Source organism: Calidris pugnax, unplaced genomic scaffold, assembly GCF_001431845.1.
Source record: "Calidris pugnax isolate Ruff unplaced genomic scaffold, ASM143184v1 scaffold38, whole genome shotgun sequence".
NCBI classification, from domain to species: Eukaryota; Metazoa; Chordata; class Aves; order Charadriiformes; family Scolopacidae; genus Calidris; species Calidris pugnax.
Genome location: NW_015090995.1, coordinates 14,655,279 through 14,671,182, shown reverse-complemented (window position 1 = coordinate 14,671,182; position 15,904 = coordinate 14,655,279). Strand labels below are relative to the sequence as shown.

The 15,904-nt window shown below is 36.1% G+C and overlaps 1 protein-coding gene and 1 long non-coding RNA gene across 2 annotated transcripts in view; one reads left to right on the top strand and one right to left on the bottom strand.

Annotated features, from left to right (window-relative positions):
- The window catches only part of KLHL4 (kelch like family member 4), an 89,839-nt gene extending 86,328 nt beyond the window's left edge, over positions 1 to 3,511 (bottom strand). The window contains exon 1 of the mRNA XM_014955165.1: positions 3,412 to 3,511. The gene's annotated coding sequence lies outside the window, so the exon portion shown is untranslated. The remainder of the gene's footprint in view (positions 1 to 3,411) is intronic.
- The window catches only part of LOC106895637, a 190,344-nt gene that overhangs the window by 50,772 nt on the left and 123,668 nt on the right, over positions 1 to 15,904 (top strand). The window lies entirely within an intron of this gene.

Genomic DNA, 15,904 nt, shown 5'->3' with positions numbered 1-15,904 from the left:
GTACTGCTAGACTGGCCAAAATGGTCATTGCACAGTTTGCTCCAGCATGAAGTAGTAGCATACCATGACAGTTTAGTACCACCTAATACTGTTTAAAATATTTTAGATATATCATTATAGGACAACTATAGGATGGTGTTTTCTAACTTTGTTTATTTAGTACCAGTATAGAGTAGCACCATATTGTAAAAGGAGTTTAACTGGGAATTTTATAATAGCTGCATATCATATATGTGTATTTTATAGAGAGATTACTCATGTCTTCTGCAACCCAGGAGTAACTTGTTTCATGTTCTCTAAAATGGGCATCTGTGGGTTCAGTTGTTTCGCGTATCCTGACATCACTGCCTATTTTGACCTTCTGTATTTACAGAGCGTATACTTAACTCCATACAAATTTAAATCAGTTATGTCTTATCACCATGCTTTGCATGGTGGTAATTGCGTTAACAGCCAGTTTCCAAACAGAAAACGGTCAATTCCCCAAGAGTTGGAGACATGTAGTTCCTCAGTTCTTGTTTTCCTGCCTCAGAGTAGGCTCATATGAATGCAGAAGACTTCTATATGAATACTGTCTAATGATATGGTATTTGCAGAAATTGATACTTGAAATGATGCATTAGCTTGCTCTATACTGAGTGTTTTCTGAGGGGTATTTTTCGTTTGCTAGTTTTTTGACAGTAAAGCTCTATGTAAGAGTAAAGGCAATATGTTCTTGTTACAGTCCAAAAATGTTCAGATTTTAACAAAAATAGATACATCTTTTTCCTAATATCCAGGCTGAAAAGCAATAAATATATTGGCTGGTTTTCAGTAGTGGCACAATGTTTCTACCAACAAATAACAGTAGAAATAGTGAACTGTTTAAAAATAAGCAATCAGGCTGGTGGTTCTTACAATGGAACCTAAACCTTATGGTTATCCATGCAGTACTTTTAGGAAGAGGATTACAAACTTCCTCATCATCTTGATATTCCTAAACTTATTCCCCAAACCTGATCCAGTGGGGGTCAGCTCTACTGACTGAGAGAATTAGGCAAGATTAGTGCTTTTGAGTGACACTAACATCAAGGTGGAGAGGTTTTGAAAATGAATTTTCCTGGAGATATTTGTTTGAATCTGATCTCTCACTTTACATAGACATTGGAATAGTTAGCTGTCATCACTACCTACAGAGCTGTAAGACAACCAGTGTTTGAGAAAACATAGAGCTGTCTAATTATATGGAAATGTCATGAAACTTGGAGGTAACAGGATTATTTTCTTCATGTATGTAGTTTCTCCCTTTTTTAACTGCTTCTTCCTTGCCAAGCCGTTTGACTTCTCTATTAATACAAGTGCAGTATACAGATTATTTCAGCATCCTTTTCATTTATTGATGTGGCAATACAGGCTGAGTCTATGGTTCAGAGCAGTTCTTGAGGCACTCCCCATGCTGCTCTCCAGGCACGTTTTGCTGCATCCTGCTTCGGCACGGGAGGAAACCACACGGTGCCCTGCTCTATTGTGTACTCAGTTTTTCTTTCAAAGCAACAGTTGGAAAATAAGCCAGTACTTTAATACTCCAGTCAGTCCCCCAGTATGCAGAATGGGCAGGTTCAGGGCTGCAGGCTTCTCAGTTCTGCTTTTGAGATGCCACCAGGACGTGCATCTTGGAGCCAGGGCTGCCGAGCTCACTGCAGAGCGTCCGCACCCTGCAAAATTGCTTCATACCCAGAGATCCAGCCATGCAACTCAGAGCACCCCTCACAGTCCTCCCAGTATTGCCAAGTGAAGTATAATGAATTACAGAAATAAAAACAAGCTACTGAGAACTTCTTTTATCCTTTCTGATGTGATCATATCTCCCAACTAATTTGTGTAATTTCTTTGTCCTTCTCTCTTTCAACAAAACCAAGCTTAAATTGCTACTGCAGTTATGTCCTGCTATTCAGTTCTGTTGCATTCCCACTATTTTACTGTCTGCATCACATTTGTCCGCAACAGCGATGGTCACTGTAGCATTCTCGATGTTATCAAGCTTTATGAATGAGATACTTTTAAACTGTTTTTTCCTCACTGAGGAGACGCTTTATAAAGATCCACTTCCTCTGTTCGTGTACAATAAATTAAGGCCTACTTCAGAAATGTTGTAAGCATTTAGGTATGTGAGTACACTATATGGTTGAATCCTTCTTGATGAAGTCATTTATTTATCTGTGTTATAAATTAAGGAAATGGTGAGGAACACATGGTACTGTAGTTTAAACCAGAAAGTAGTGTGAGGAAAAAGATACGAACAGTGAACAATGGAGACAAGAGAGCAGGTAGACACAGACCAGCATCCAGTTGAGTACAAGATTGCAATCATGTTAATTATTTTCCTAGCGTATTACTTCTTCCTGGCTTGCAATTCTTTTATGTAGTCTTGATACCAGACGTTGTAGGACATATTTACTTTGCTTAGCTTTATGAGCCTTCAGAGTGCAATTCAGAACAACAGGCCTAATTTAATTGCCCTAAATCACTCTCAGGAGAAGCCTCTCTTCTGCTGAGGCATCTAGAGAGTTTTGTTTCATATATTGGTATGTGGAATTAAACAGTGTGAATATTCCGTAAAATGTACTTCTCTCTCTTTCCCACTGTGTTTTCAGATAAGCCTGGAAAGCATCTGTCAAACTGAGGGCATTACTACAATTCCAGTAATATTTTTTGAATAAGAACTCAAGGATACTAGAGTTCAAAAGATAATCCAGCTCTAACTGCAGCAGCTATGATTTCTAACATTCATCTTTACCTTTGAGAAAGTATTTTTTTTTTTTTATCAAAGTTGAGAATAAAAGCCATGGGTGAAGGAAGGGTTGTTAGTATATTGCCCTCCATAAGGACTTACTGTTCTGTTCATTTGACCAATAATATGATAAAAATATCAATAGTTAAATATTAATAAGCATATATTTTGTCTTCACTCATGCAAGCAGCTGCATTACCTGTCATTAAGGCATTCTTGATATTTACTGCCTGTGGTCAAGTATTTCAAGGTTAAAAATGCAGAGTTCAAAGCACAGTCTCTTTCTCTACCCACGTACGAGTTTGGTGTTGCATATGAGGAGTAGGTTTCCTCTTCTCCGCATCGGCAGCCAAAAGGACTGCTCCACCCCTTGTCCGAACACTACCAGGCTCAGGGGGGACACCCTTCGCAGAGGTGTACTCTGCCCTTCTAGATAGAGAGACTCCTGAAAGATTTTGACTCAATCATTGGTGTTTCTCTGCAGGCTGTAAAAAGCAGCAAAGTCAACTGTTACAGTGTTTCCAAGATGTATTGTTTCCGTGATAAGCTCATGGTTTTCCTATGAGTTATTCCAAAGGCTCAAATAATAAACATGCAAATGATATGTCAAGATAGGAACCAACTTAAGCTTTTTATCCTACCTTTAAGAAGTTTTAATTGGAAGTAGCCAACTTTCAGATAATGGCACAATGCTGCAAAAGGATCTTGAGTTGTGGAAGGCTCTGAAATAAAAGAATTGCCAACACACGAGAATGTTTTCTCACATTTCAGTGACAGATTATTTCAGAGAACTCTCTAGCCTGTTTCCTATTTCCTTTGCCCTTGGTCTGCTGAGTAATGTTTGCATTTTGCCCTAAAACAGCATATCTCCTCTCTGGGCGGAAATTTCTGATAAATGTTTTCTGTTTAACTTCCTCCAGCATCTACACTGAACAACGCCTTTGCCAGGGATCATTTCCTGAGGTCTCTACTTTCTGCTTTCTGAACAATATGTAGCCTCAAGAGCGTGTCCTGCCTGCCTAGTACCACTGTGTTACTTAGGATTGCAGGAAATTTCCAGTCTCTAATTATTTCATAAATCGCTCCAAAAATTGTTGCCTTATTATTCTGTGGGGGCTAACTAATTTTAACTTTAAATCAATTTTAATTCTACTTTAATTTAATCTTTTAACTAATCCTGTATTACTGAATGAAAAAGTAGTAATTTTGGAAATAACAATGGAGATATTTAAATTGGAAAATGCTGAAACAGGATTATGTCAGAAAGAAAATTTCACTTAATTTTTATTGGATGCTTCCAGTTTGGTTGGGAACATGTTCCAACAGGATAAAGTTGTGTCAAAATTTATCAAACTAGTTTTGATCCCTTAAATGCTATCTGAGCTGTATAGATTTTAGCATTACCAATCATGACTAAATTTTGCCATGAGAATATGATGGCACTTTTCCCTTGCTTTCTGTGTGAAGACTGTAATGAAGCTGTGTAATGTAGTGTGGGATTTTTTTCAGAAGCTGATGAAATTTTGATAGAAATATAATAGAATACTGTGTGTACCTCTGACTTTTTTTAGTCTGTTTACTTAACTGTCTTCTGGATTAGCACAGCCAGGTAAGAAAGGTAAATACAGCCTTGAATTTCATTCCTGCTTTCTGTGAAGCATGTATCAAAAAAGGGAAGCAGATAATCATTGGTCAAGCTCAGGGTGCCAGATAGCTTAGTTCAAGTTATCAGATGCAGAAACGGACTATAAAAGGTTACTGGAACTTATAATTGTGTTTTTCCTAAAATTGTGTCCAAAAGCCTAGAGAGATGAGAAGTCTTTATTTTCATCTTTTGTTCTAAAGCTTCATTTATCAACTGGTTTTTGGAACAGAAAATTGTTGGAAATCAGCATAGCTGGGTATGTGATCCGTCTCCCTCAATTTTCATTTTTTTAAATGTTTACTTTTTAAGTCAAGGGCCAATAACGAGAAAAAAAAATGAAAATTTCTGTAAATACTTTAAAAATAAAATTCTTAATCATGTTACACTAGAAAAGAATGAAGTATCTACCAAAGACTTAGATTTCTTATTTCCTGTTGCTTCGGCATCAAAACTCAGAAACATAAATCTCTCCTTAGTGTTTCAGTTAAATTCCATAAATTGTTGCATTTGGGAATTGGGATTTAGATGTCTAAACTCTGTTGATTTTTATTCGAATTTTTATTTTCCAGAAATCTGGAAATTTTGATTCTGCTTTCCTCATTTGATATCAACATTGACTTATATTCAAGTCTCAAAGCAGAATAGAATTTCATTAAATTCTCACTTTTTAGAGGGTGTATTTTTTGGCTATTTTTTAGTATAGTCTTTTATTTTTCTAGGAAAAAGTGAGTAAGCTTTTGGATTTTGACTTAAGGAATCCTTATCTGGATGGAGCTCACATTTACTGTTGAGAGAAATCCTTGAAAAAATGTTAAAATCTTGGTAGAACGTGAACCTTTCTGTCAGAGAAGCATTTGCACATTACATTGCAGTTCAGAATATTGTAATGACATATGTGTCTGGGGTAGTTATTTTGGAGTTAGCTCAAGTGGAAAATTTCATTGCATAGCTACTTGCTCCTTTTACGGGTACTCAGTGTGCATTGGTGAGCTTTGTAAAAGGTCACACAGCCCCTTGGAAAGTGGAAGAAGATTCCTCAGAGTTGGTGTGTCCATTGAGCTGTGACAAGGGATCAGTATAAAGTCAGAACTGTTGTGCTGAGCTCTCTTGGCTTCCTGCTGCTAAGTTTGGAGCTCTGCACCTTGCTAAGACAATCTGACTTCCTGAGCCTGACGTGTGTCAGAGGTTCTACACTCGGGTTATGAGCATCCCAACCTTGGTGCAGTCTAGTGTGGTATCTCTCTGGCTGCACTGGACCTCTGACACTGGCATCAGTCCTAAGGTCGATGGTAGTGATGTGTTTGAATCAAACCATAATGTGCTCCAAAATAGCTGGCAGCACTAATCTCAGAGAAATTAGCAAGAAAAGTTCCTGACCTTAGAGTTTATAGAGTAATTAGCATGAAAACTGTAATTTTACATTTTACAGTAATTTATCCAGGAAAAAAAAAAACTATTTAGTCATGAGACTTAGTGCAAAGTATGACACTTCCCTGTATAAGTGGAAGAAACCAGTTTTCAGGTAAAATGAGTACCTTAGCAAATTTCTCCAGAAATCTTAAGCCTCCTTGAAATGAAAGAAAAATTTCCTACAAGATAGTTGCGAAGCTAAAAAATAACAATTCTTGAGAGTTACAGCTGGACATACTTTTTTTAAAGCTGAAATATCCTATAGGATCAAGATAAAGCACATGATATAATGTTACATGTTTTATGCTGTGGTCTTGGTAGGCAATTGCTATTTTAGAAGACTAGAGAACACATTGGGATGAATTACAGTGAGGTTGTTTTAGAACAGCTTTCATTTATTTTACACAATAATATTCAGCAACATACCACCCCTTCCTGTCTGCTAAAACCATTTTCTGTTGTCCTCTGAGTCAAAGTGCTTAATAGCTTTGCATTTACAACGCTTAAAATTTAGGTTTTTATGTGCACGTACCAGTGGCAGCCAATGATTCATTAGAGTTTTAGTATGAAAATAAAAATTGGTAAGTGAGCTACATTCATATTGGAATGAGCTTTAAATTTAAAAATCTATTAAAACAATTCTTTCAAGACAACATGTAAAAGGTTGACTTTTAAGCGGACCGACAAAAATTTGTTAGCTTAAATTTATATCCAAAACATACTTTATAAATAATAATAAGGTAGATCTTGACTGTTCTCTCATATTCACCAAAAAGGTGTATCTTTAAAAGGTTTTTTTTGAAAAAAAAAAAAAAAAAAAAAAGTACTGCCTCCAGAATAACTTCTTTTCTCTAAATTTCTCTTCTGCTAATAACCACTATTTGACTCCAGATGGGTGCTGATCTATGCTGTTAGATATGATTCTCCATATATTGCACAAGTCATGGACTCTAATCAGCGAATTTTATCATGAAACTTGCATCATTTTCCACTACAGTAAAAATGTAAAATGTGTTCACTTTTAAATCCGGACTACATTTTTATTGGAAGTCTAGGACTACATTTTTATTGGAAGGGTGTTACAAAGAATTATATCTAGTTTAATGTATTTTAGCTTGTATACTATGCTTGTATGCACCTATTCCCTCAAACTGTGTTGTCAACTGATAAAGAAAAAAGTAGTGCTGGCTTACCAAGATTTTTTTTAAATCTTTGTAATTTATCTTGAAAGACTCCATAGTCAATATTATATAGCACTGTGAGCTTGCTGCTTTATTACCCTTATTATTCAAGTGTAGAAAGATAAAGTATTGATTTTTGTTTGGTTTGTGTGCTGTAAAAACAAAGGAGAAATGTCACTTTTGAATACCAAGGGTATACGTCCGTTGTTTTATTGATTTCAAATTAAATAAAAGCTATGTAAGGCAGTAGTTGAAATTGCTTTGGGGAAAATAAACACACTGAAATTAAAAAAAAAAAAAAGTCAAGCAATACCACCGAAAATAACTTACAGCAAGTTTGTCTCCCCAGCTGAGCTTTCAGAAAATCTTTTGTCATTAAATTCAAAGTAGTGTAGTATAGATAATGTACTTTAATATACTTTAATGACAATAGAGATTGACTCTACAAAAAAAGAACAGTACAGTTCTCTGTTTTGGTGGTTCGCCATCTTTTGGGGTATTTTAATGTCTTCGATGACTTACTTATTTTGGATATTGAATTTGGAGATACCTGCCAGCTTGGATTTTGCCAGTAAAAATAAGAAAGATGCTCCTGTTTCCTCTTCTTCACAACATACCAGCTACATGTTCAGCACTGTTCATCTTTGGTTACCTAAATGATTATCTAATCTTGTTAATTGTCCCGCTTTTGTTATCTGTGCTACCAGTAGTTAGCTTTTTTTTTTTTTTAAGTCTTTTGACCCTGAAAATAGCAAGAAGTGTTGGTATAATGTGATGATGTTGGCACTATCTTCTGGCTTATTTCAATGCTTAGGAAACTTCTGGCAATCCCCAGAGGTACCAGTCCAAACAATAAAAGATCTAATATATAGACATGAGAGGATGGTATATAGGACCTTATAGCTAGACTGTAATAAAACATAAATATCCAGAGCTGAAAAACAGAAAAATAAGGGGAGGGCTATCAGTATCATTTCCACAGATAGCTCATCAGACTGTTGGATTTCATGATTTTGATTTGAAAGCACAGAATTAAATATTTAACATTTCCTGGTTCCCTTGGGTGAATTCATGGTTTCCTATTTCTATGTTTCTTTCTACTACTTATTGTAGTGGTTTGGACATGTATTATTAACTGAGATGAGTTATGAGAAAGATTACATCTGGAGAACATACAAAATATTTGGTTTGCTGAGCAAACAGAAGTGTATATATATATTTAAATTCTTACTGAGCTGGTAATGCAGTGATGTTTGACTTGTTGACGTAAAGGAGTCATTTACTGATTTTAAAAAGTATGATTAAAGGACACCTCTAATGATTAGATAACAAGGAGGGATCAAATACTGTAATTACTGATGTATGATGCCCGATTTGTTCTCAAAAGCTTCTTCCAGTGGAGACTCCATAGTCTCTTCCATGACAGTTTTGTCTTTCTTTAACATTTTTTTTTTCTCAAGGGCTAGACAAATCCTTCTTGTTTTAATTTAAGCCCATTATTTATTGGTCATCCTGTTTATTTGTAGATTATTCCATTTTTCTTCATGCAAGTGTTTGAGACTTAAAGATATCTTCTCTTTTTTAGCCTAGAGTAAGCCAAATTCTTGCAGTCTTTTTTTTTTTTTCCCATGTGTTTTCCTCACTGATGAGATACTGTAGACGTGAATCAGTCTCATTGCTGTCCTCTAGACGCACGCTCTCCATGTTCTTTCTGAAGCGCAATCCCCAAAATCATTCCTGCAAATGCTTAAGGAGTAGGCTGGGGGAATTACTTTTGTGTCTTGATTCTGTACTGATGCCTATCTACCTGAATATACTGGTTATCCATCTTACAGCAATATGCTAACTGTGTTTTATATAACCTACACACAGGGAGTTAGAACTGTGTTTTAGATTCTCAGGTTATGAGAACGCAATACATTACAACTGACTTCTCTAAGAAACAAACTCTGAGATCTCATACTTCTTCCACCTCGTTTTTTCCCAGTATTAATAATTTATTTAAATTTTTTGTTTGCTAGTTAAAGCAATTTTTAGTTGTTCATAACAGCCATTTGTATTAAAACTTGGTGTCTTGTAGTACTAAGATCTTGAACTTCGGAGAAAGGAAGCCACCTGCTGATAAGAGACAGAAAGTAGTGTTCTGGTATAAATGTTTTATAGTAGGGACAACTTTATAGTGGAGATAATGTACAGGAAGAAATTCCATATTTAAGTGCATTTGGAAGTAAATTTATTTTACCTGTGATATAGGAACCACAGTGTTAGGTATGTTCTTCAAGCACATAGAGGTACTGTGAGTTCAGTTAAGTAAATGAGATGTGGCATATATTTTCTATGCAGTAGAGCTGAGCACTACTACAAATCTAAGTGTTCAGCAGTGAAGTGTATTTAGACTATAACCTTTAAGAAAAGAAGTATATTTATAGACCTATAGTTCTGAATTTATATTTTCCTACTTCTCTCTTTATCTGTAGCATTTTTAAATGACTAGTGAGGAGTTTCTGTAATCCCAAGATGCTAAGAATTTAGCCAATATTACTATGCAAGTGCTGTAATTTTGAAGTTGTTGTATGCAACTTCAAAAATTAGAAATGTGTCTGGAGATTCTAATATATATTGTTATATATATAGTTACATAGATATTGGGAGAGAGAGATATACTGGTTACAGTTCCTCAAGTTCACAGTTACTTGCTTATCTGTATGTATATATATGAGGTAAGAAACCTCTGTAGGAATACTCAAATAGAGTCATATAGGCAGCTTTGAGAAGACAGGAAAAGTAGTCACATACCTTTTCATTTCTTTGCTCATCATATACTTTCTGCCCAGCAAATTCAGGTCATCTAATGAGGCTTTCAAACAAACTTACAAGTTGTATTCTTTCCCTACATGGTGATCAAAAATTCACTGTGTGTCAACTGGGTAGAAATCACAATCTGCCTTCTGTCTTCAGTGTGATAGTTATCATCACATTGCTTACGTGGGGAAAAAAATAATCCTGTGTTGTATTGGTAGGTAATACTGAATTTCATTTCTTTCTAGCAGTGCTTGGGAAAAGGAGAATGCAGAAAGTATTAAGAATATGAAAATTAGAGATGAAGCTAGCCTGTGAATAGAGAAGAGCATTTATTTTTAATGTTTGAATTGTCTCTCTTGTTGAAACACTAAAGGAAAATTTTACCATGAAAAATTATCAATACTGTCATGTCATAAAATATTTTTTTGTGAACCGTTTTCTGTTATTTCCCATGTTGCTATTCTGATACACTTACAAACTTCTCCATCATCTTGGCATACTTAATTAAAAAATTATTTCCCAAAATGATTTTTTAACTCTAGGTAAATTTTTACATGTCCATCAAAATTAATGAAAAATTGAAAAAAAAAAAATCACTTTATGCTGACATCCTGACAATCACTGCAAGGCCATGCAAGTGTGAGAATGTTTGAAGGAGGAGTTGAGTTATTAAGATAAGGGAACAGGTGAGAATTGCAGTGAGAGAAAGAAGGAAGCTTCCAGACAGCCTGATGAAGGAAGAGATGAATTTTTAGACAAAGGGCACAGTGAAAGTATTATGTTGCGTGCAGGGAAATGGAAATTGTCTCTTGCTATTAGTAAAATATCACTGTTACATTCTTTCTATATCAGCAATAACAAATAGGTTCAAAGATAAGTCTGCCATCAGTTTTCTGTCTAATCACAGTAAGTCGCTGGATTGTGAATTTTGTCTATTAATGAAAAAGGCATACCCTTAAAGGTAAGGGGTTTGCAGATTTCGGACTACCTCTTCATGTGTAAATAGCCTAATTTATGGAACAGTAGTAATGATTATAAAAGAAAACGCTTTTCCCCACAGCTATTTTATGTCTCAAAACTGTATCTGCGTGTTACTAGTATATATCAAAGAAATACAACCTGGTTAAATTTTTAATGGGTGGAACCTGATTTACTTTTCAGTCTTGATGTAATAGCACAGCTATATTATGGCCCATGTTGTCAAGTAGCATTTTACATGTAATGAATATCTTAGAATGTTGTAAACCACTGTGAAACAGACAGAAAAATAAGCTATCATTTCTGAATTTGCATTAGCAGAATTTCATAGCTTACAAGTTTTTTTAGAATAAATGTTCTAGAAGCATGGGGTTTTGTCATATTGCAGTGTGAATAATCATTGGTTACAAAGATTTTACCAATAGATACCAATAGGTAGAAATAATATTCTGGGAGTTCACAGAATCTAAGAGTAAAGAGTGGAAAGTTATGAAATATCAGGTTCCTGTAATGTGAAAAATTAATCGTTTCTACAGTGGCATGACTGGGTAAGCTGCCATAGCAACTATTGCAAAAACTACATTTTCTGATAAAATTTTGCCTCGAATTAAAGATACATTCCGGAAGCGTTTGCTTCAGAACTGTACTTTCTAAATATATGTATTTTAGTACCAGTCATCAACATGCTTCAATTCCAATATTATAGGATGCTTTATGAGTTCACACATTTCTTCTGTGCTACTTCAGTTGAAGATTGTTTTCATATGGTCAAATTCTAATGGACGTCCTATTTAATTCTGAGGAAAGCACTTAATTCTAAGAAGACTTTTCTGAGGAGGAGACATATTTCATATTAATTTCTGCTCCATAGCAGGACCATAGCACTCCAAAAGTGCTATATCACTTTTTCTTATTTTACTGTCAGGTAACAACTAACTAATTTTCTAACTAGCTAATTTTCCTACCTCTAATACTGACATAGTGTTATTTAGCAAGTTGGGGATGGTGGTGCCAGTCAGCCCAAATAACATGTAATTGAATGGTATTCTTAAAATACTATAGCAAAGTATCCTTATACATCTTTTTATTGGAAATGTATAAACCCAGAAAGATAATTTATTATTATGTTTTACATGCCTGTCTTGTATCAGAAATACTGCTACACTTTGTGTGATCTTACTAATTTAGGCACAATCTGGGACTTCGTGGGTTTTGATTCAAGGGCTGATTCATAGATGATGTTTAATTTTTAACTGAAGGGGTCCCTCTGCTGGATTCTTTCATAATTCCCTACATGTGAGGTATATGTGCGTTATGTTTGGAATGTAAGTGCACCATTAGTAATATAGAGCATTTTCATAATGATGCAAATAAATATTCATTAAATACTGAATACATCTGTCTTCACATGATTTCAGAAATTAGTTTAACAAAGACATTTCTAAGAAAAGATTATTTGTTATTTCTAATGATACTTCGATGATAAAATACAATATAACTATATTTGAAGAAAATTATAAGGATGATAATATCTCTTTTTTAAAGTGCTTACATTTTGGGGGCTGTTTTTTACAAATTCTATATTGGAAGCAGAATTTTAAGATAAAAAAAAATTACCTGAGTGAAGTAATGTCCCTGACTTTGTTTAGAGCCTAATTCCATTTATGAGTTAGATTGCCTAGAAATCTGTCAAAGATATTTAGAAGAGTATCATGTCATGTTTCAATGTTTATCAGTATTATTTATATTTTTAATGAGTATGAGAGGTCTGTTCTAAATATGAATATCAGCACTGGGTTGGGATTTTGAAGATGCAGGTTCAGTTTTAGGTGGTTTTGATCAGAATTGCTGAAAAAAAGCATTGAAACACCAATAGTAATGCTTGAAATGCATAGATAATCAGATTGATAATGCTTCAATAACATAAGGATTTCTCTTGACATTTTTAACTGTTAGCTAGTTTCCCACTACCATATTAAGAATTTGAATGCAACTCCTTTTGATGGAAAGTGTTACCCTTGAAGAATGAATTTTATTGAAAAATGCTATTACGGAATTGTGTATGATAAGTATGCAAGGTAAATTTTTTTTATTATTATTTATTTATTTAGCTCAGGAAACTGAGCCTTAATTGCTGTTACTCATACATTTTGGGCCAGTAATAAAAGTGGGACAGTTCCAAAAAATCATGTCTGGTTCTGGTTCAGTCCACAGAGTTCATTGGGACAATCGTACTCTACCCTTCTGTAAAGACTTCCTCTAAACATGTCCTTTAATCACTTCCCATTCAACATGACAGTCCATTACGTTATAAACCTGCCAGTCTCTGGTGGAGCATACGGAGCCGTACGTATTCTCAACATCTAATGCCTGGCTTCATCTCTGGGTCCTGCAGCTGTGGCTTTATACAGTTTACTTGTCAGACTGTCACTTTCTCAGCAAATGATCACCCCCCAACTATCATTCTTTTCTTCGGAGATTTGATGTAGAGTATCAGGAGTCTGTCAGATATATACAATTATGTCCTCCTCCACTGATGAGAATGCTCACAGTGAACACATTCATCAGAGCTTGGGAGTCTCTTCAGACAAGCAGTTGGCTCAGGTCAGAGGTTTTCTGAGTAGCTTCACATCAAGATGTTCAGACTTTGTTATGTCCACAGTGGATGTAAGATTTTCCTGACATGTAGAGATGTCACAGACATTTCCACCATCATGTATTATTAAACTAATAAGGGAATGCAAGTTCATTCTAGTCTGCTAAGAAGCAACAAAACTGTGAATGTAGAATGTCACCAGTGAACCCAACTTCTGATTGATTCATATACTCATCCCTTCCAGCTCTTTTGTGAGCAGTTTCAGTGGGAATCCTTGTCCATGCAAGCAAACAGCTTTCACAAATGGAGCCAGCTGGTAATGTTTGTTTGCTCCTAGGGCCAAAAGAAAGTGTGAAAGATCTTGCTAAAACACAGGGTAAGGGATCTCTGTCAAGGGCCATTCTGATTGAGAAGTTTTCAAAGATTTCTGTATGCTTTTGCCTTGATTCCCTTTCTTTTGCAGATTGTCTGAAATATAGAGAAAGTGAGGGTGCATGTGACTATTGATAGGTTTTGCTTCTCATTGTCATTTTTGTTTTCCAGATCTGTGAGGATCCTGACCCAAGGATCAAAGTGTGTAGTCACTACACAACTCTGGTGCACAAAGTTATTTTTCTCCCCATCCTAGATTATTGGTGTCTAAAACCCCACTTTTAAAAAGATTCTTTTGCCAAACATTCGGGGAGGGGGGGAGTTCCATATATAGCATACAGTATTGTAAGCTCGTCCTTTATTCTTCCTGACCTTATTGTCCCAATTATTATTGACTCCAATCCAGATTAGGATGTGAAAAGCCAAGAACTTGAAATAGGCAATAGAGCACCTCAGCATCTGTGCCCTTTACCAGGCTGTTCTGTGTGCTTACAAACAGAACAGTTGTGTTTTATGCTGTCAGATCTTTTCCCATTCTACTTCTATAAAAATGCTGGCTGTAATGCACCAAAATTTAAGTCAGCTTGTTAGCTCTGAAAGGTGAAAGCAAAAAAATGGCTTAACTCAGTAGCAGATCATAGGAGCTGTTTGAGTGGTTTGGATGATTTTGTCATCTATATATTATCGCATAGAGTAAATAACCTGCCTGTAGATGCAGAAACTCCCCTTCCACCCCACCCTCAACTCCAGCAATTTTCTGCTGCATGAAAACCATCACCTCTGTATGTTTCTGTTCTTCCTATAAAATTAAAGGTCAAAAGGAGGTTCACATTAGATGGAATTACAATTATACTGATCAGTATGTGCCATTATCTCAGCTGTTTAGATCACTGGTCAGTTTTTTGCTATTTCCAGACCTTTTACCCTGACAGCAGAAGAGGATTCTGCATCCCAGCCTAGAAGTACTTACTGCACGATAGCATGGCCAATAATCTGCTGGTTACTGGAGACCATATGTTTCAAGATACCATTTTGTGTGGATAATCTCCACTCTGAAATTACTCATTATATTGGTGCCATAAATATGTAATAGGAACTGAAACATAACATTTTTACTGCTCACTGTTTGGTTGGTTACAATTTCAGTCAGGAGGGGTGCTTTGAAGTCAGTTGTAAACCTAATCGTCACAAATAAATCAGAGTAGACATCTAGAGTAAACACTAATTACTACTTGTAGACTATAATTTTCTTTCTGATTGGAAAAGAAAACCAAAACATCATAGCGTTTAGGAAGAAAAACCTACTTTGCCTCAGAACTTCCAGAAGGAAAGTGCCGATCTGTCTTTGTTTAATCTCCGTCATAAGTATTCAGTTCCTGCTGTTTGAAGCGTTTGTACCTGAATTTACTGGGAGGGCAGGAACGTACCAGAAGTGTGGGAAATGTGACTTTGTCCTCTTTAAATTCTAAGATGTGAGTCGGTATTTCTCACAGAAGGAAGCAGGAACTGATTGCGGAGCAGAAGCTGGATGCCATTCTGTTAAGTCTCCTATGAGTTTACGTTTAGAGCTGGATCATGAAAATTGGTTGATGCTTATTAAAATGTTCCTTTGAGACATTCAGCAAGGCAGTGTGTTCGTAAAGGTTGCTCAGTGCTGTTCAGCTCTACTGGGTAGTGCTGCCCTGTGGGGGAAAAGTTGGCTAAACTAAAATACCTAGAATGTTACAGAGTACTTCTCCAAATGTACATTGCTTTGCTCATTGTTTGGTGTTTATAGCAAAAAGCGAAACAAAGGTTAAGGAAAATAGGCTTATTTAGATACTGCCAGAGACCTGCCTGACAGCGTCTCCTTCAGCATGTGGTAGCAAGTGCTGCGGGGATGAAAACAAATTCCTCGTCCCTCTTGGCCTGGGCTGTTCCTGGGAATGGGAAGCAGGAAAGGTTGGGGAAAAGCAGCAGCTCTGTCTTGTGCACTTTGTCATCTACCGCTTCCCTTGTGAGTGGGTTCCTCGAGGGAAGAAAGTGTGGATCTCACTCTTGGTATGAAGTAGGAAAATGAGCCTGGCCACCTGCTGTTGCTGCTGGGGCAGGACTCGAACTGGTTGGAACCGGCTGGGACTGGCGCGGGGCAGCCCCGCCCCGCCCTCCCC